Below are 22,982 nucleotides of genomic sequence, written 5' to 3' on the forward strand. Positions count from 1 at the left end.
TATATCTTCTTGGATTCTTTCCGGTAATCCTTTCACAAACGCGTCGATCTTCTCTTCCTCATCTTCGAATGCTCCCGGACACAATAGGCACAATTCTGTGAATCGTCTTTCGTACGTGGTAATATCAAATCCTTGGGTTCGTAACCCTCTAAGTTCTGTCTTGAGCTTATTGACCTCGGTTCTGGGACGGTACTTCTCGTTCATCAAGTGCTTGAATGCTGACCACGGTAGTGCGTATGCATCGTCTTGTCCCACTTGCTCTAGATAGGTATTCCACCATGTTAACGCAGAACCTGTGAAGGTATGCGTAGCGTACTTCACTTTGTCCTCTTCAGTACACTTACTTATGGCAAACACCGATTCGACCTTCTCGGTCCACCGTTTCAATCCGATCGGTCCTTCGGTTCCATCAAATTCCAAAGGTTTGCAGGCAGTGAATTCTTTGTAGGTGCATCCTACACGATTTCCTGTACTGCTAGATCCAAGGTTATTGTTGGTATGTAGCGCAGCCTGTACTGCGGCTATGTTTGAAGCTAGAAAAGTACGGAATTCCTCTTCATTCATATTCACGGTGTGTCGAGTAGTCGGTGCCATTTCCTTCAAAATAGTCAAATGGAACAAGTTAATCATACAGAATATTAAGAGTAGTTAATAGTATTTCGTAGCATAATATGAACTCATTTATAAAAGCTTTTTCTTCATATTAGCGTTTTATAAGTTTAAATTCGGGTAGTACCTACCCGTTAAGTTCATACTTAGTAGCTAATATACAATTCAACTACTACAATTCTATATGAAAAACTGATTATAATAATATTTCGCGTTCAAACTTTTATACAATATTTTACAAACTTACAATACCGCTTATTTTACATAAAGCATGAAATATAGCACACAATAACTTTGATACAAGATGGTTGTGAAGATAATTCTAGCTAGTACACAAGTCGTTCAGCAAAGGCAATAAAGACACGTAATTCATACGTCCGGAAACAAGTCATGCATTCTGGTTTTACTAGGATTACTTCCCATCCTTGGTCTTGTGGAACATAACCGTTATGGCCGTTGATAAGACAGCGTGTTGTAACGTCGTCAAAGGGACGAGGGTTACGTAATGTCCAACAGTCCCGTAACAATCTAAAAACCTCATTTGTTACCCCAATTACCGACTCCGTCACTTGTGGAAACGTTTTGTTTAATAGTTGTAGCCCGATGTTCTTGTTCTCACTTCGGTGAGAAGCGAACATTACTAATCCGTAAGCATAACATGCTTCTTTATGTTGCATGTTAGCCGCTTTTTCTAAATCACGAAGTCCAATATTCGGATATATTGAGTCAAAATAATTTCTTAACCCGTTGCGTAAAATAGCATTTGGGTTCCCCGCGATATATGTGTCAAAATAAACACATCGTAACTTATGGGTTTCCCAATGTGATATCCCCCATCTTTCAAACGAAAGTCTCTTATAAACCAAGACATTCTTGGAACGTTCTTCGAATGTCTTACAAACTGATCTCGCCTTAAATAGTTGTGCCGAGGAATTCTGACCGACTCTAGACAAGATTTCATCAATCATGTCTCCGGGTAGGTCTCTTAAAATATTGGGTTGTCTATCCATTTTGTGTTTTTAAACTGTAAAATAGACAAGAGTTAGATTCATAAAAAAAAATACTTATTAATACAAGCAATTTTTACATATATCATAAAGCATAAGCACACTATATTACATATATTACACCACACGAATACAACTATCTTATTTCGACTCGCTCGTTTCTTCTTCTTCAGTTTTGGTTCGTTTTGCCAAGTTTCTAGGGATATATGATGTTCCCCTAATACGAGCCGTCGTTATCCACATTGGTTTAGAAAAACCTGGTGGTTTAGAGGTTCCCGGATCATTGTTACAACTTAAGGACTTCGGGGGTTGACGATACATATAAAGTTCATCGGGGTTGGAATTAGATTTCTCTATTTTTATGCCCTTTCCCTTATTATTTTCTTTTGCCTTTTTAAATTCAGTTGGGGTAATTTCTATAACATCATCGGAATTCTCGTCAGAATCCGATTCATCGGAGAATTGGTAATCCTCCCAATATTTTGCTTCCTTGGCGGAAACACCATTGACCATAATTAACCTTGGTCGGTTGGTTGAGGATTTTCTTTTACTTAACCGTTTTATTATTTCCCCCACCGGTTCTATTTCTTCTTCCGGTTCCGATTCTTCTTCCGGTTCCGATTCTTCTTCCGGTTCCGACTCTTCTTCCGGTTCCTCTTCGGGAACTTGTGAATCAGTCCACGAATCATTCCAATTTACATTTGACTCTTCATTATTATTAGGTGAGTCAATAGGACTTGTTCTAGAGGTAGACATCTATCACATAATATCAAACGAGTTAAGAGATTAATATATCACATAATATTCACATGTTAAAAATATATAGTTTCCAACAAAATTTGTTAAGCAATCATTTTTCAAGTAAACACGGTCGAAGTCCAGACTCACTAATGCATCCTAACAAACTCGATAAGACACACTAATGCAAAATCCTGGTTCTCTAAGACCAACGCTCGGATACCAACTGAAATGTCCCGTTCTTATTGATTAAAAACGTTCCATATTAATTGATTTCGTTACGAGGTTTTGACCTCTATATGAGACGTTTTTCAAAGACTGCATTCATTTTAAAACAAACCATAACCTTTATTTCATTAATAAAGGTTTAAAAAGCTTTACGTAGATTATCAAATAATGATAATCTAAAATATCCTGTTTACACACGACCATTACATAATGGTTTACAATACAAATATGTTACAACAAAATAAGTTTCTTGAATGCAGTTTTTACACAATATCATACAAGCATGGACTCCAAATCTCGTCCTTATTTAAGTATGCGACAACGGAAGCTCTTAATAATCACCTGAGAATAAACATGCTTAAAACGTCAACAAAAATGTTGGTGAGTTATAGGTTTAACCTATATATATCAAATCATAATAATAGACCACAAGATTTCATATTTCAATACACATCCCATACATAGAGATAAAAATCATTCATATGGTGAACACCTGGTAACCGACATTAACAAGATGCATATATAAGAATATCCCCATCATTCCGGGACACCCTTCGGATATGATATAAATTTCGAAGTACTAAAGCATCCGGTACTTTGGATGGGGTTTGTAAGGCCCAATAGATCTATCTTTAGGATTCGCGTCAATTAGGGTGTCTGTTCCCTAATTCTTAGATTACCAGACTTAATAAAAAGGGGCATATTCGATTTCGATAATTCAACCATAGAATGTAGTTTCACGTACTTGTGTCTATTTTGTAAATCATTTATAAAACATGCATGTATTCTCATCCCAAAAATATTAGATTTTAAAAGTGGGACTATAACTCACTTTCACAGATTTTTACTTCGTCGGGAAGTAAGACTTGGCCACTGGTTGATTCACGAACCTATAACAATATATACATATATATCAAAGTATGTTCAAAATATATTTACAACACTTTTAATATATTTTGATGTTTTAAGTTTATTAAGTCAGCTGTCCTCGTTAGTAACCTACAACTAGTTGTCCACAGTTAGATGTACAGAAATAAATCGATAAATATTATCTTGAATCAATCCACGACCCAGTGTATACGTATCTCAGTATTGATCACAACTCAAACTATATATATTTTGGAATCAACCTCAACCCTGTATAGCTAACTCCAACATTCACATATAGAGTGTCTATGGTTGTTCCGAAATATATATAGATGTGTCGACATGATAGGTCGAAACATTGTATACGTGTCTATGGTATCTCAAGATTACATAATATACAATACAAGTTGATTAAGTTATGGTTGGAATAGATTTGTTACCAATTTTCACGTAGCTAAAATGAGAAAAATTATCCAATCTTGTTTTACCCATAACTTCTTCATTTTAAATCCGTTTTGAGTGAATCAAATTGCTATGGTTTCATATTGAACTCTATTTTATGAATCTAAACAGAAAAAGTATAGGTTTATAGTCGGAAAAATAAGTTACAAGTCGTTTTTGTAAAGGTAGTCATTTCAGTCGAAAGAACGACGTCTAGATGACCATTTTAGAAAACATACTTCCACTTTGAGTTTAACCATAATTTTTGGATATAGTTTCATGTTCATAATAAAAATCATTTTCTCAGAATAACAACTTTTAAATCAAAGTTTATCATAGTTTTTAATTAACTAACCCAAAACAGCCCGCGGTGTTACTACGACGGCGTAAATCCGGTTTTACGGTGTTTTTTGTGTTTCCAGGATTTAAATCATTAAGTTAGCATATCATATAGATATAGAACATGTGTTTAGTTGATTTTAAAAGTCAAGTTAGAAGGATTAACTTTTATTTGCGAACAAGTTTAGAATTAACTAAACTATGTTCTAGTGATTACAAGTTTAAACCTCCGAATAAGATAGCTTTATATGTATGAATCGAATGATGTTATGAACATCATTACTACCTTAAGTTCCTTGGATAAACCTACTGGAAAAGAGAAAAATGGATCTAGCTTCAACGGATCCTTGGATGGCTCGAAGTTCTTGAAGCAGAATCATGACACGAAAACAAGTTCAAGTAAGATCATCACTTGAAATAAGATTATTATAGTTATAGAAATTGAACCAAAGTTTGAATATGATTATTACCTTGTATTATAATGATAACCTACTGTAAGAAACAAAGATTTCTTGAGGTTGGATGATCACCTTACAAGATTGGAAGTGAGCTAGCAAACTTGAAAGTATTCTTGATTTTATGTAACTAGAATTTGTAAAATATATGAAGAACACTTAGAACTTGAAGATAGAACTTGAGAGAGATCAATTAGATGAAGAAAATTGAAGAATGAAAGTGTTTATAGGTGTTTTTGGTCGTTGGTGTATGGATTAGATATAAAGGATATGTAATTTTGTTTTCATGTAAATAAGTCATGAATGATTACTCATATTTTTGTAATTTTATGAGATATTTCATGCTAGTTGCCAAATGATGGTTCCCACATGTTTTAGGTGACTCACATGGGCTGCTAAGAGCTGATCATTGGAGGGTATATACCAATAGTACATACATCTAAAATCTGTGTATTGTACGAGTACAAATACGGGTGCATACGAGTAGAATTGTTGATGAAACTGAACGAGGATGTAATTGTAAGCATTTTTGTTAAGTAGAAGTATTTTGATAAGTGTCTTGAAGTCTTTCAAAAGTGTATAAATACATATTAAAACACTACATGTATATACATTTTAACTGAGTCGTTAAGTCATCGTTAGTCGTTACATGTAAGTGTTGTTTTGAAACCTTTAGGTTAACGATCTTGTTAAATGTTGTTAACCCAATGTTTATAATATCAAATGAGATTTTAAATTATTATATTATCATGATATTATCATGTATGAATATCTCTTAATATGATATATATATATATTAAATGTCTTTACAACGATAATCGTTACATATATGTCTTGTTTAAAAATCATTAAGTTAGTAGTCTTGTTTTTACATATGTAGTTCATTGTTAATATACTTAATGATATGTTTACTTATCATAGTATCATGTTAACTATATATATATATCCATATATATGTCATCATATAGTTTTTACAAGTTTTAACGTTCGTGAATCACCGGTCAACTTGGGTGGTCAATTGTCTATATGAAACATATTTCAATTAATCAAGTCTTAACAAGTTTGATTGCTTAACATGTTGGAAATATTTAATCATGTAAATATCAATCTCAATTAATATATATAAACATGGAAAAGTTCGGGTCACTACACTACGACGGCGTAAATCCGGTTTTACGGTGGTTTTCGTGTTTCCAGGTTTTAAATCATTAAGTTAGCATATCATATAGATATAGAACATGTGTTTAGTTGATTTTAAAAGTCAATTTAGAAGGATTAACTTTTTTTTACGAACAAGTTTAGAATATACTAAACTATGTTCTAGTGATTACAAGTTTAAACCTTCGAATAAGATAGCTTTATATGTATGAATCGAATGATGTTATGAACATCATTACTACCTTAAGTTCCTTGGATAAACCTACTAGAAAAGAGAAAAATGGATCTAGCTTCAACGGATCCTTGGATGGCTCGAAGTTCTTGAAGCAGAATCATGACACGAAAACAAGTTCAAGTAAGATCATCACTTGAAATAAGATTGTTATAGTTATAGAAATTGAACCAAAGTTTGAATATGATTATTACCTTGTATTAGAATGATAACCTACTGTAAGAAACAAAGATTTCTTAAGGTTGGATGATCACCTTACAAGATTGGAAGTGAGCTAGCAAACTTGAAAGTATTCTTGATTTTATGTAACTAGAACTTGTAGAATATATGAAGAACACTTAGAACTTGAAGATAGAACTTGAGAGATATCAATTAGATGAAGAAAATTGAAGAATTAAAGTGTTTGTAGGTGTTTTTGGTCGTTGGTGTATGGATTAGATATAAAGGATATGTAATTTTGTTTTCATGTAAATAAGTCATGAATGATTACTCATATTTTTGTAATTTTATGAGATATTTCATGCTAGTTGCCAAATGATGGTTCCCACATGTGTCAGGTGACTTACATGGGCTGCTAAGAGCTGATCATTGGAGTGTATATACCAATAGTACATACATCTAAAAGCTGTGTATTGTACGAGTACGAATACGGGTGCATACGAGTAGAATTGTTGATGAAATTGAACGAGGATGTAATTGTAAGAATTTTTGTTAAGTAGAAGTATTTTGATAAGTGTATTGAAGTCTTTAAAAAGTGTATAAATACATATTAAAAAACTACATTTATATACATTTTAATTGAGTCGTTAAGTCATCGTTAGTCGTTACATGTAAGTGTTGTTTTGAAACCTTTAGGTTAACGATCTTGTTAAATGTTGTTAACCAAATGTTTATAATATCAAATGAGATTTTAAATTATTATATTATCATGATATTATCATGTATGAATATCTCTTAATATGATATATATACATTAAATGTCTTTACAACGATAATCGTTACATATATGTCTCGTTTAAAAATCATTAAGTTAGTAGTCTTGTTTTTACATATGTAGTTCATTGTTAATATACTTAATGATATGGTTACTTATCATAGTATCATGTTAAATATATATATATATCCATATATATGTCATCATATAGTTTTTACAAGTTTTAACGTTCGTGAATCACCGGTCAACTTGGGTGGTCAATTGTCTATATGAAACATATTTCAATTAATCAAGTCTTAATAAGTTTGATTGCTTAACATGTTGGAAACATTTAATCATGTAAATATCAATCTCAATTAATATATATAAACATGGAAAAGTTCGGGTCACTACAAAAACGGTGGACCGAAAAGGTTGAATTGGTGTTTGCCATAAGTAAGTGTACTGAAGAAGACAAAGTAAAGTACGCTACGCATACCTTCACAGGTACTGCGTTAACATGGTGGAATACCTATCTAGAGCAAGTGGGACAAGATGCTGCGTACGCACTACCGTGGACAGTATTCAAACATCTGATGACTGAGCAGTATCATCCCAGAAGCGAAGTCAATAAGCTAAAAGTAGAGCTTAAGGGATTACGAACACAAGGATTTGATATTACCACATACGAACGACGATTCACGGAGTTGTGCTTATTGTGCCCAAGAGCGTTCGAAGATGAAGAGGAGAAAATTGACGCATTTGTAAAAGGGTTACCAGAAAGGATACAAGAAGATATAAGTTCACACGAGCCCGCTTCTATACAAAAGGCAAGTCGAATGGCTCATAAACTCATAAATAAGATTGAGGGAAGAATTGAAGAACAGGCGGTCGAAGAAGCCAACACGAAACAAATCAAGAGAAAGTGGGAAGAAACCAGTGACAAGGGTCACAATTTTAACAATCAACACATCAATCACAACTTCAATCGCACCAAATTTTGCAACAACAACCGCAACAACAACCATCCCAACAACAATAACCATTAAAACAACTGTCCCAACAACAACTACAACAACCATCTCAACAACAATAACAATTACAACAATCGTTTCAACAACAATAAAAATGGCAACAACAACAATCCCAACAATAATAACAAGAGGCAGAAACCATGTCAGAGGTGTGAAGGATACCATCCGACTGGGCTCTGTACGATAGTGTGTACTAAGTGTAAAAGAAAGGGGCATGGTGCGACAAAGTGCGAAATCTATGGATCAATGGCTAAGGGAACAAATAATGCCAAAACAAGTTGTTCCGACATTACCTGTTTCGGATGTGGGAAGAAGGGCCATTACAAAAATACGTGTCCAAATCAGAGGGATAATAATGGGTAAGGCCGCTGAAGAGTTTTTAATATTAATGCGGCTGGAGCGCAGGAAGACCCAGAGTTGTTACGGGTACGTTTATTATTGATGAAAAATCTGCTTATGTTTTATTTGATTTAGGTGCGGATAGAAGCTATATGAGCAGAGATTTTTGTGCTAAATTAAGTGGTCCATTGACGCCTACGAACAATAAATTTTTACTAGAATTAGCAAACGGTAAATTAATTTCGGCAGATAAAATATGTCGGAATCAAGAAATTAAACTGGTTAGTGAAACGTTTAAGATTGATTTGATACCAGTAGAGTTTGGGAGTTTTGATGTGATAATTGGCATGGACTGGTTGAAAAAGGAGAGAGCAGAGATGGTATGTTACAAAAATGCAATTCGCATTGTACGAGAAGAAGGAAAACCCTTAACGGTGTACGGAGAAAAGAGCAATGCGAAATTAAATCTTATTAGTAATTTGAAGGCTAAAAAACTAATAAGAAAAGGTTGCCATGCCATTCTAGCACACATCGAAGAAGTCAAATCCGAAGAAAAGAACATCAATGATGTTCTCGTCGCAAAAGAATTTCCCGATGTATTTTCGAAAGAATTACCAGGATTACCTCCACACCGATTAGTTGAATTTCAAATAGACCTTGTACCAGGAGTTTCACCAATAGCTCGTGCTCCATACAGACTCACACCTAGTGAAATGAAGGAACTCCAAAGCCAACTACAGGAACTTTTAGAGCGTGGTTTCATACAACCAAGTACATCACCGTGGGGAGCTCCTGTTTTGTTTGTCAAGAAGAAAGATGGTATATTCAGGTTATGTATCGACTACCGAGAGTTGAACAAACTTACCATCAAGAACCGTTATCCACTACCGAGAATCGACGACTTATTTGATCAACTACAAGGCTCGTCAGTTTATTCGAAGATTGATTTACGTTCTGGGTATCATCAAATGCGGGTGAAGGAGGATGATATTCCGAAGACTGCTTTCAGAACGTGTTACGGTCATTATGAGTTTATGGTTATGCCGTTTGGGTTGACTAACGTACCAGCCGTGTTCATGGACCTCATAAACCGAGTGTGTAGACCATACCTTGACAAGTTTGTCATTGTTTTCATCGATGACATACTTATTTACTCAAAGAATGATCAAGAGCACGAAGAACATTTGAGAAAAGTGCTAGAGTTGTTGAGGAAAGAAAAACTGTACGCTAAGTTTTCAAAATGTGCATTTTGGTTGGAAGAAGTTCAATTCCTCGGTCACATAGTGAACAAAGAAGTTATACAGGTGGATCCGGCAAAGATTGAAACCGTTGAAAAATGGAAAACCCCGAAAACTCCGAAGCATATACGCCAATTTTTAGGACTGGCTGGTTACTACAGAAGATTCATCCAAGATTTTTCCAAAATAGTAAAACCCTTGACTGCATTAACGCATAAAGGAAAGAAATTTGAATTGAAGGATGAGTAGTAGAAAGCGTTTCAATTGTTGAAGGAAAAGTTAACTACGGCACCTATATTGTCATTGCCTGAAGGGAGTGATGATTTTGTGATATATTGTGACGCCTCAAAGAAAGGTCTCGGTTGTGTATTAATGCATCGAACGAAGGTAATTGCTTATGCGTCTAGACAATTGAAGATTCACGCGCAGAATTATATGACACATGATTTGGAATTAGGCGCTGTTGTTTTTGCATTAAAGACTTGGAGGCATTACTTATATGGGGTAAAAAGTATTTTATATACCGATCACAATAGTCTCCAACACATATTTAATCAGAAACAACTAAACATGAGGCAGCGTAGGTGGATTGATTTATTGAATGATTACAATTTCGAGATTCGTTACCATCCGGGGAAGGCGAATGTGGTAGCTGACGTTTTTACTAGAAAGGACAGAGAACCTATGCGGGTAAAAGCTATGAATATAATTATTTGCACTAACCTTACTACTCAAATAAAGGAGGCGCAACAGGGTGTTGTAAAAGAAGGGAATTTGAAGAATGAAATACCCAAAGGATCGGAGAAACACCTTAATATTCGAGAAGACGGAACCCGGTATTGAGCAGAAAGAATTTGGGTACCAAAGTTTGGAGATGTGAGAGAAATGTACTTGGGGAAGCACATAAAACCAGATACTCAATACATCCCGGAGCGGGAAAGATGTACAAGGACCTCAAGAAATATTTTTGGTGGCCGGGTATGAAAGCCGATATTGCGAGATATGTAGGAGAATGTTTGACGTGTTCTAAGGTAAAAGCTGAACATCAGAAACCATCGGGTCTACTTCAATAACCTGAAATCCCGGAATGGAAATGGGAAAACATTACCATGGATTTTATTACTAAATTGACAAGGACTGCAAGTGGTTATGATACTATTTAGGTAATAGTCGATCGTCTCCCCAAATCAGCACATTTTCTGCCAATGAGAAAAGATGACAAAATGGAAAAGTTGGCGCGGTTATATTTGAAAGAAGTTGTCTCCAGACATGGAATACCAATCTCTATTATCTCTGATAGGGATGGCAGGTTTGTTTCAAGGTTTTGGCAGACATTACAGCAAGCATTGGGGACTCGTCTAGACATAAGTACTGCTTATCAACCACAAACCGATGGGTAAAGTGAGAGGACTATACAAACTCTTGAAGACATGCTACGAGCATGTGTTATTGACTTTAGAAACAGCTGGGATCGACACCTACCGTTAGCAAAGTTTTCCTACAACAACAGTTACCATTCGAGCATTGAGATGACACTATTTGAAGCACTTTATGGAAGAAAGTGCAGGTCTCTGATTTGTTGGAGTGAAGTGGGGGATAGACAGATTATGGGTTCAGAGATAATTCAAGAAACTACCGAGCAGATCAACCAAATTCAACAACGATTGAAAACCGCCCAGAGTAGACAAAAGAGCTACGCGGACAGTAAAAGAAAAGATATAGAATTTGAGATTGGAGAGATGGTCATGCTTAAGGTTTCACCTTGGAAAGGCGTTGTTCAATTTGGTAAACGGGGGAAACTAAATCCAAGGTACATTGGACCATTCAAAATTATAGATCGTGTCGGACCAGTAGCTTACCAACTTGAGTTACCTCAACAACTTGCGGCTGTACATAACACTTTCCACGTCGCGAATTTGAAGAAATGTTTTGCTAAAGAAGATCTCACTATTCCATTAGACAAAATTCAAATCAACGAAAAACTTCAATTCGTTGAAGAACCCGTCGAAATAATGGATCGTCAGGTTAAAAGACATAAGAAAAAAAAGATACCAATTGTTAAGGTTTGATGGAATGCTCGTAGAGGATCCGAGTTCACCTGGGAGCATGAAGATCAGATGAAGAAGAAATACCCGCACCTATTTCCAGAAGATTCGTCAACACCTTCTACAACTTAAAATTTCGGGACGAAATTTATTTAACGGGTAGGAACTATAGTGACCCGAACTTTTCCATGTTTATATATTAACTGAAATTGATATTTACATGATTAAGTGTTTTCAACATGTTAAGCAATCAAACTTGTTAAGACTTGATTATTGTATGAGTTTCATGTAGACAATTGACCACCCAAGTTGACTGGCGATTCACGAACGTAAAAAAACTTGTAAAAACTATATGATGATATATAAATGGATATATATGGTTAACATGAGATTATGATAAGTAAGTATCTCCATAAATATGTTAACAATGAGTTATATACAAACAAATGAGTTTATTGATTTAAGAAACTCGAAAACGATATATATATAACGATTATCGTTATGACAACGTCTTACTAAATACATATGAATCATATTAAGGTATTGATATACTATGTTAACATTATAAAATGATAGTTAAATATATCATTAAGTGTGTTAACAATAAACTACATATGTAAAACAAGACTACTAACTTAAGAGTTTCGAAACAATATATATATGTAACGATTATCGTTGTAATAGTATTTTAACATATATAAATGATGTTAAGATATATTTTTACACCATGTTGTTATGTTAACATAACAATTTCACATCTAATTTAAGTAAAATAATAATGGATTAGTTACATTTAACAAGATCGTTAACTTAAGGTTTCAAAACAACACTTACATGTAACGACTAACGATGACTTAACGACTTCGTTAAAATGTATATACATGTAGTGTTTTAATATGTATTCATACACTTTTGAAACACTTCAAGATATATATTAAAGTACTTCTACTTAACAAAAATGCTTACAATTACATCTTCGTTCAGTTTCATCAACAATTCTACTCGTATGCACCCGTATTCATACTCGTACAATGCACAGCTTCTAGATGTATTTACTATTGGTATATTATAACGACCCGGATTTTCCGCTAATATATATAAGATTAATATTTATATATTTAAATGTTTCCAACATGTTAAACAATCTAACTTGTTAAGACTTGTCTAATTGAAATGAATTTCATACAAACGTTTGGCCACCCAGGTTGTTTGACGATTCACGAACGTCATAACGTGTAATAATTATTTAATGGAATATATATATATGGATATATATATTTATGAATTTTTAAAATGATATTTAAGTATCTCATTAAGTATATTAACAATTGGTTATATATATATATATATATATAAAATGAGACTACTAACTTAAAGACTTCGAAACAATATACATATATGTAACGTTTTTCGAAATCTTAAACCCTAATTTAAACTAAATGTATATGTATTGTATTAAGATGTATTAATAAACTTTTGAAAGACTTAAATACATATATCAATATACTTATACTCAACAAAGATAACTATATTCGTATTCCCATTCAATTCTATCAAGAATTCTACTCGTATTCATTCGGTATTTATACCCGTATCATACCCAGCTTCTAAACGTATTTACTATTGGTATATACATACCAAATCATTGATCTTAGCCACCCTCAATCAGTTAGGAGACATATGGAACCAACTCATTTAACTTCTTGTATGACTAAAATGCAAGAAACAAAAACTAATCCATCATATATCTATATCTATATCTATATCTATATCTATATCTAAACATATCTATCTATATATCTATATACATTTCATCTCATTTTAATCACCTACTTCATTACTCCTAAACACATACTACTAAAGAACATTTCTAATTCAGTAACCTTTCATTATATATCTCCTAAACCACTTCAAGAACAAGCTTACAACATCATAACAAGAATCATTCAAGAACATATCAAGATAACCTTCCAACTTAAAGAAGTTTACTTCCAATCTTTCAAGCCAACTCAACAACTCTTTAGGATCACTAATTATACTTTCTTTCCATTAGCTTTTCATCTTATAATCAAGGTAAGAATCATATATAAGATTTAGTTCAATTCATATACTTATAACTATCTTATTTCAAGATAGAAATTCTTATTCGAACTTTTGTTCATTTCATGATTTTACTACAAGAATTCCAAGCCATCAAGGATATCTTTGAACTCAAGATATTCTCCTTATTTCTCCAGAAACTTTATTCATTTGATTTGAGGTAGTAACCTTATTCATAATCTTATTTGATTCATATTCATATAGCTATCTTATTTTGAGTTATAACTAATAACAACAAGAACATAGTTTAGATTATTTCTAAACTTATTTGCAAATAAACTTAATCCTTCTAACTTGACTTTTAAAATACTTTAACACATGTATTATGACAGTATGTTAAGCTAACATAAGGATATAAACATTGTAAACACGAAGAACACCTTAAAATCGAATATACGCCGTCTTAGTCGAACGGGGGCTGTTTTGGGTTTAATTTTAAAAACCTATCTTAAACTTTGAATTAAAAGATTTATTTTGGTGAAAAATCTTATTTTATATGGATATGAAATATATCCAAAATTGATGGTTAAACTCTAAGTGGAAGTATGTTTTTTCAAAAGGGTCATCAAGATGTCGTTCTTACGACGGATATGACTATCTTCTCTTATTTGACACCTAAGTTGTATTTTCAACTATAAACCTATACTTTTTCTGTTAAGATTAATAATGTTGACTTCGATACGAAACCATGGCAACTCGAATCACTCAAAACGGATTTGTAACGAAGAAATTATGGGTAAAACAAAATTGGATATTTTTCTTAATTTTTAGCTACGGACATGATTTATAAAAATGGATGCTAACCTTATCCTAGCTAACTTATCTTGTATCCTACATGTATTTATACATGTATTGTTCCCGAACTTATGGAAATACAATTTATAATAGTCATGATTAAGTTCTACGACAATATATTATAGTCTTAATAAAGATCGTAAGTCACCATATATATATATATGACTTGATCACCGTGGATTCGTATACAAAGTTTGACATATCATTTTGACTTCTTCTATATATATATTATTAGAACGAACTATTAGACACCATTGGCAGTAATCTCGAGTTAGCTGTGGGTCGAAGTGGATTCCAAAATATTATATACTTTGAGTTGCGATCAAGCCTGAGACATGTATACAATGGGTCGCGGATTGCTTCAGACAATATACATATTATGTGTCTTATTATATTAAGAAAATATATTATAGTGTTAGTGAATTCTAACACAATATACGCATTTATATTTATATATATATATTTATACTGTTGTACGATTGGACTATTAGACTATTGGACTACGAACGTTGGACTACTAACAATGGACAATTAAAATTATCACAAGTATCATAAGTATGGAATATATATATATGTATATATATATATATATATATATATATATATATATATATATATATATATATATATATATATATATATATATATATATATATATATATATATATATATATATATATATCTTGACACAAGAATATTATTATTAGGTTCGTGAATTTTTCAAAAGGCCAAGTCTTATCACCATCTATTCGGAAATCATCACAAGTGAGTTATAGTCCCATTTTCACTATCTAAATTATTTTTGGGATGAGAATACATGCAAAATTTTTAAATGTTTTACAAAATAAGCACAAGTTCATGGAACTACATTCTACGATTGATTTGTTATACCGGATATCTGTACTTATTATTATTATGCTTGGTAACCTAAGAATTAGTGAAAAACACTAATTGACGCGAATCCTAAAGGTAGATCTACGGGCACCAACCACCCCCATTTTTGAATAGTGGAAATGCTTTAGTACTTCGAAGGGTTCTTGTCATACATTTGAATAGTGGAATGTATGATGCCATATATCTTAAGCGCTCTATGTTAAGGTCGGTTACCAGGCGACTCATCGTATGAATGATTTTTGCAGTTGTAATGATCCTGCGCATTTAATTAAATGAAATCTTGTGGCTTATTAAATGTTATGATTATTATATAGAAATTAAACCTATGACTCACCAACATTTTTGTTGACATTTTAAGCATGTTTATTCTCAGGTGAATATTAAAAATGCTTCCGCTGTCGTATGCCAACCCAAGGTCAAGATTTGGAGTTGACATAATTGTTTATATTGTTTAAACTTGCATTCGGAGTATTTGTTGTAATATATTTGATCATATTGTAATAGGTTGTGTGAAAACTTATTTATTTGAGGAGATTGTCTTTGATAGACAATCTAAATTATGTCATTAAGACCTTTATTCAATAATAAAGGTTATGGTTATTTTTTTAAAAACGAATACAAGATTTGAAAAACGTCTCATATAGAGGTAAAAACCTCGCGAAGAAATCAATTAATATGAAACGTTTATAATTAATATGAACGGGGCATTTCAGTTGGTATCTGAGCATTGGTCTTAGAGAATCAGAAAATTTTTCATTTGTGTGTCTAACTGATTTTTAATGCATTAGTGAGTCTGGACTTCGACCGTAATTATTTTAAAAATGATTGCTTAATATAATTGTTGGAAACATAAGATTATTAACATATAAATATTATAAGATATATTATTCTCTTAATGTGCCTGCTATTATGTGATAGATGACTTCATCCGATCATAAAAGCATCTCTAGTGATTCAGATTTCATTTACTTATCAAGTGATTCGGAGGCTGAGTCAAAGCATATGACTTATGAACCAACGGAAAAGTTAACTTTTGGTGCTACCATTAAAGTGGAAAATTGTTGGGAAAATTGGGAAGATTCACAATTGCCAGTAGAGGTTCCAGAAGAGGATCCAGAAGAAGATCCCGAAGAGGAACCCGAAGAAGAGGATCCTGAAGAAGTTGTGGAAATTATCGAACCACAACGTGATTTGGGAAAATCTTTGGCTGTTATACCCGATCCCAAACCCGATGAACCTATTATGACCCAAATGTATGTGATCATCCACCTGAACCACCTAAGAGACCAGTTTATAAAATGACCGCTCGTATAACGACGGTTGGTTTTGCTCCCAAACAATTAGCAGAAAGAACCAATTGGGAGGAATTGGAAAAAGAACTATCCAAACGAAAATCCAAACGTTTGGCCGAGAAAGAAACAACATCAACATCTAAGAAATCTCGCCGTTCTTGAACCATCGGCAGCTATCCTGTATTCCATGCATTGTATAATATGTATTATATTGTGTGTTTAAGTTTGTAAGAAAATCCGCAATGTAATTTTCCTTATGATTGTATAATAATAAGAATAAGCATGGAAAGTTTATTATTATTATTACAACTTATTATAACGTAGTAACGTAATAACTTACCATAGTTTTTCATACTAGAATTTTAGTAGTTAATTTGTGTGTTAGCTGCTAAGTATGAACATTATTATAGTTATAAAATGCTAATATGAAGAAAATGCTTTTATAATAATAAGTTCATATTAAGCTACAAAATACTTTTTGGCTACTTCTAAAATTCTATATGATTAACTCAGTCGGCTATTTTTGAAGGAAATGGCTCTTCCAGCTACTAGACAACAAAAATTGAACACAGAAGAACTTCAAGCTTTCGCTGCAAATATGGCTGCAGTGGTGAATGCAATGAACAACAATAACCAATCGGGTTCCAGCAGTGGAGGAAACAATGGCAACCGGGTAGGATGTTCCTACAAAGCTTTTATGGCCTGCAAACCCAATGAGTTTGAAGGAACTGAAGGACCCGTTGGACTAAAGCGGTGGACAGAGAAGGTTGAAGCCGTGTTCGTAATCAGCAACTGCGCATAAGAGGATAAAGTTAAGTATGCCACACATACTTTTAGGGGTACTGCTTTGACATGGTGGAATACCTACATGGATTACGTAGGACAGAATACCGCCTATGCACTTCCATGGTCCACTTTCAAGCACATGATGACGGAAGAGTACCGTGCCAGAACCGAAATCAATAAGCTCAAGGCAGAGCTTAAAGCACTGACAACCCAAGGGTTAGATGTCATTACCTACGAGCGACGTTTCAATGAACTGGCTTTAATGTGTCCTGGAGCATTTGAGGACGAAGAAGCAAAAATTGAAGCATTCATAAAAGGGTTGCCGAATCGAATCCAAGAGCATGTAGGTGCTAACGACCCTGCAACAATGCAGAAAGCGAGCCGTATAGCCCACAACTTGATAGGCCAAATTACAGGAGGGATAAAGAAAGAAGCGGCCGAGGAGGCCATAATGAAACAGGGAAAAAGAAAGTGGGAGGAAAGCAGTGATCAGGGTCACCAGTACAACAACAACAACCAAAATAACAACTACAACAACAATCGCAACCACCCCAACAAAAACAATAATCGCAACAATAACCGCAACAACCATCCTAATAATAATAACAACAACAACAACAATCCCAATCACAACAATAACAACAACAAACGACTCAACAACAATAACCTTAACAACAACAACAACAACAACAACAACAACGACAATAAAAGGCAAAGAACTATATGCCCCAGGTGTGATACGTTTCATCCGGAATGGTTTTGTAGAGAATTATGTACCAAGTGTAATAGGAATGGCCATATTGCGGTAAAGTGTGAAGTCTACGGACCAAATAGAAACAAAGGAGTAAATAATGCCGGAACAAATAATAACGGCTTTATTTGCTATGGATGTGGAAAACCGGGCCATACCATAAACCAGTGCAGGAATGGAAATAGGCAAGGCCATGAGAGAGCCTTCAACATTAATGGGGAGAAAGTACAGGAAGACCCGGAACTTGTTACAGGTACGTTTCTTATCAACAATACACCTGTTTATGTTTTATTTGATTCGGGTGCCGATAGAAGTTATATGAGTAGAGAATTTTGTGTCAAATTAAATTGCTCGTTAACGCCTTTGGATAAAAAGTGTATAGTTGAAGTAGCAAACGATAAACTAATTAAGGTTGATAAAATTTACCGAAATCGAAAAATTAGTTTAGTTAGCGAAACGTTTGCAATTGATTTAATACCGGTGGAATTGGGAAGCTTCGACGTAATTATTGTATGGACTGGATGTCCAAGGTGAAAGTCGAAGTTGTTTGTCATGAGAAGGCGATTCGCATTCCGAGAGAAAACGGGTTACCCTTAATGGTGTACGGAGAAAAGGGTAATTCCAAATTAAATCTTATTAGTAGTTTGAAGGCGCGCAAACTAATAAGAAAAGGTTGTTATGCCATACTAGCACACGTCGAGAAGGTTGAAAAATAAGAAAAGAAAATCGATGACGTTCCTGTTGCAAGAGAATTTCCTGAGGTGTTTCCGGACGAATTACCGGGACTACTTCCACAACGATCCGTTGAATTTCAAATAGATCTTGTACCAGGAGCCGCACCAATAGCTCGTGCTATATATAGACTTGCACCCACCAAAATGAAATAATTACAAAGTCAGCTACAAGAATTATTAGAACGTGGTTTTATCCGACCGAGTACGTCACCATGGGGAGCTCCAATTTTATTCGTTAAAAAGAAAGATGGGTCTTTTCGCATATGTATCGATTACCGTGAGCTGAACAAAGTAACCAACAAAAACCGATACCCTTTACCCCGAATCAATGACCTATTTGATCAACTCCAAGGTTCGAGCGTATACTCCAATATCGACTTAAGGTCGGGTTATCATCAACTGAGGGTTAAAGAAGCCGATATACCAAAAATAGCCTTCAGAACTCGTTATGGCCATTACGAATTCATGGTTATGCCATTCGGTCTGACCAATGCATCTGCAGTTTTCATGGATCTCATGCACCGAGTATGTAGTCCATATTTAGAAAAGTTTGTTATTGTCTTTATTGATGATATTCTTATCTATTCGAAGAATAACCAAGAACACGAACAACACTTGAGACTTGTATTAGAGTTGTTAAGAAAAGAACAACTTTATGCAAAATTCTCTAAGTGTGCTTTTTGGTTAAATGAAGTACAATTTGTTGGCCACGTAGTCAGTAGTAATGGAATCAAAGTTGATCCCGCCAAGATCGAAGCCATCAAAAATTGGGAAACCCCAAAAACTCCAATGCAAATACGTCAATTTTTGGGTTTAGCCAGTTATTATAGGAGATTTATTCAAGATTTCTCCCGAGTAGCCAAACCTTTAACTGCCTTGACACACAAGGGGAAAAAGTATGAATGGACTTCCGAACAAGAGGGTGCCTTCCAATTTTTAAAAAAGAAGTTGACTACGGCACCTATTTTATCGTTACCTGACGGAATGGAAGATTTTGTTATCAACTGCAACGCATCAAGAATGGGTTTTGGGTGTGTTCTTATGCAACGGAAGAAGGTGATTGCATATGCTTCTCGACAACTCAAAATTCATGAACAAAACTACACCACACATGATCTGGAATTGAGTGCCGTTATTTTTGCATTAAAGATGTGGAGACATTATCTATATGGGGTCAAGTTTATTGTATACACCGACCACAAAAGTCTCCAACATATTTTAAATCAAAAGCAATTAAATATGAGGCAGCGTAGGTTGGTTGAGCTGCTAGATGATTATGATTGTGAAATCCGTTACCACCCGAGAAAAGCGAATGTGGTAGCCGATGCCTTGAGTCGAAAGGAAAGAGAACCTATTCGAGTAAAAGCTATGAACATGATTATTCATACTAATCTTACTACTTGAATAAAAGAGGCACAACAGGAGGTTTTGAAGGAATGAATTTTTGGAAAGGAAATACCCAAAGGATTAGAAAAATAGCTTAATATTCGGGAAGACGGAACCAGGTATTTAGCTGAAAGAATTTGGGTACCAAAGAATGGGGATTTGAGGAAAGTGGTACTAGATGAAGCACATAAAACCAGATATTCAATACATCCCGGAGTGGGAAAAATGTACCAAGACCTCAAGAGAAACTTTTGGTGGCCAGGAAAGAAGGCCGATATAGCCACATATGTAGGAGCATGTTTGACTTGTTATAAAGTCAAAGCTGAACATCAGAAACCATCGGGTCTACTCCAACAACCTGAAATCCCGGAATGGAAATGGGAAAACATTACCATGGATTTCATTGCTAAGTTACCGAGAACCGCAGGTGGTTATGATATGATTTGGGTAATAGTCGATCGTATTACTAAGTCAGCACACTTTCTGCCAATAAAAGAAGAGGATGGTATAGAGAAATTAGCATGATTATACCTGAAAGAAGTTGTTTCTAGACATGGTATACCAATCTCTATTATCTCTGATCGTGATAGCAGATTTACTTCCAGATTCTTGCAGGCATTACACGAAGCGTTAGGAACTCGTCTAGATTTAAGTACTGCCTATCATCCGCAAACTGATGGGCAGAGTGAAAGGACGATTCAGACACTCGAAGACATGCTACGAGCACGTGTTATTGATTTTGGAAGTAGTTGGGATCGACATCTACCGTTAGCTGAGTTTTCCTACAACAACAGCTATCATTCTAGCATTGAGGCGGCACCATTCGAGGCACTTTATGGGAGGAAGTGTAGGTCTCCGATTTGTTGGAGTGATGTGGGGGGAAAACATATTACAGGTCCAGAAATTATCCAGGAAACTACCAACAAAGTCATTCAGATTCAGCAACGATTGAAAACAGCCCGGAGTCGGCAAAAGAGCTACGCGGATGTTAGAAGGAAACCTTTAGAGTTTGAGGAGGGTGATATGGTTATGCTTAAGGTATCACCTTGGAAAGGTGTTATTCATTTTGAAAAGCCAGGGAAATTGAGCCCAAGATACATTGGGCCATTCAAGATCGAAAAACGCATTGGGCCGGTGGCCTATCGACTTGAACTACCTCCACAATTAGAAAAGATTCACAACACCTTTCATGTTTCGAACCTAAAGAAATGCCTAGCTACCGAAGATCCCATTATCCCTTTAGACGAAATTCAAATTGATGAGAAACTAAATTTCGTCGAAGAACCCGTCGAAATTATGGATCGTGAGGTCAAACGACTCAAACAAAGTAAGATACCAATCGTTAAGGTTCGGTGGAATGCTCGTAGAGGACCTGAATTCACTTGGGAATGAGAAGACCAAATGATGCTGAAGTACCCACATTTGTTTTCTGATATCGCACATTAACTAGGTACTATTCTAAATTTCGGGACGAAATTTAAATTAACGGGTGTGTAATGTAACTTCCCGGATTTTTCCGCTAATATATATAAGATTAATATTTACATATTTAAATGTTTCCAACATGTTAAACAATCCAACTTGTTAAGACTTGTCTATTTGAAATGAATTTCATACAAACGTTTGGCCACCCAGGTAGTTTGACGATTCACGAACGTCATAACGTGTAATAATTATTTAATGGAATATATATATGGACATATATATTTATGAATTATTAAAATGATATTTAAGTATCTCATTAAGTATATTAATAATTGGTTATATATATAAAATGAGACTACTAACTTAAAGACTTCGAAACAATATACATATATGTAACGTTTTTCGAAGTCTTAAACCCTAATTTAAACTAAATGTATATGTATTGTATTAAGATGTATTAATACACTTTTGAAAGACTTAAATACATATATCAATATACTTATACTAAACAAATATAACTATATTCATATTCCCATTCAATTCTATCAAGAATTCTACTCGTATTCATTCGGTATTTATACCCGTATCATACCCAGCTTCTAAACGTATTTACTATTGGTATATACATACCAAATCATTGATCTTAGCCACCCTCAATCAGTTAGGAGACATATGGAACCAACTCATTTAACTTATTGTATGACTAAAATGCAAGAAACAAAAACTAATCCATCATATATCTATATCTATATCTATATCTAAACATATATATCTATATATCTATATACATTTCATCTCATTTTAATCACCTACTTCATTACTCCTAAACACATACTACTCAAGAACATTTCTAATTCAGTAACCTTTCATTATATATCTCCTAAAACACTTCAAGAACAAGCTTAAAACATCATAACAAGAATCATTCAAGAACATATCAAGATAACCTTCCAACTTGAAGAAGTTTACTTCCAATCTTTCAAGCCAACTCAACAACTCTTTAGGATCACTACTTATACTTTCTTTCCAGTAGCTTTTCATCTTATAATCAATGTAAGAATCATATATAAGCTTTAGTTAAATTCATATAGTTATAACTATCTTATTTCAAGATAGAAATTCTTATTCGAACTTTTGTTCATTTCATAATTTTACTTCAAGAATTCCAAGCCATCA

Source organism: Rutidosis leptorrhynchoides, chromosome 5 (genome assembly GCF_046630445.1).
Source record: "Rutidosis leptorrhynchoides isolate AG116_Rl617_1_P2 chromosome 5, CSIRO_AGI_Rlap_v1, whole genome shotgun sequence".
Taxonomy (NCBI): Eukaryota; Viridiplantae; Streptophyta; class Magnoliopsida; order Asterales; family Asteraceae; genus Rutidosis; species Rutidosis leptorrhynchoides.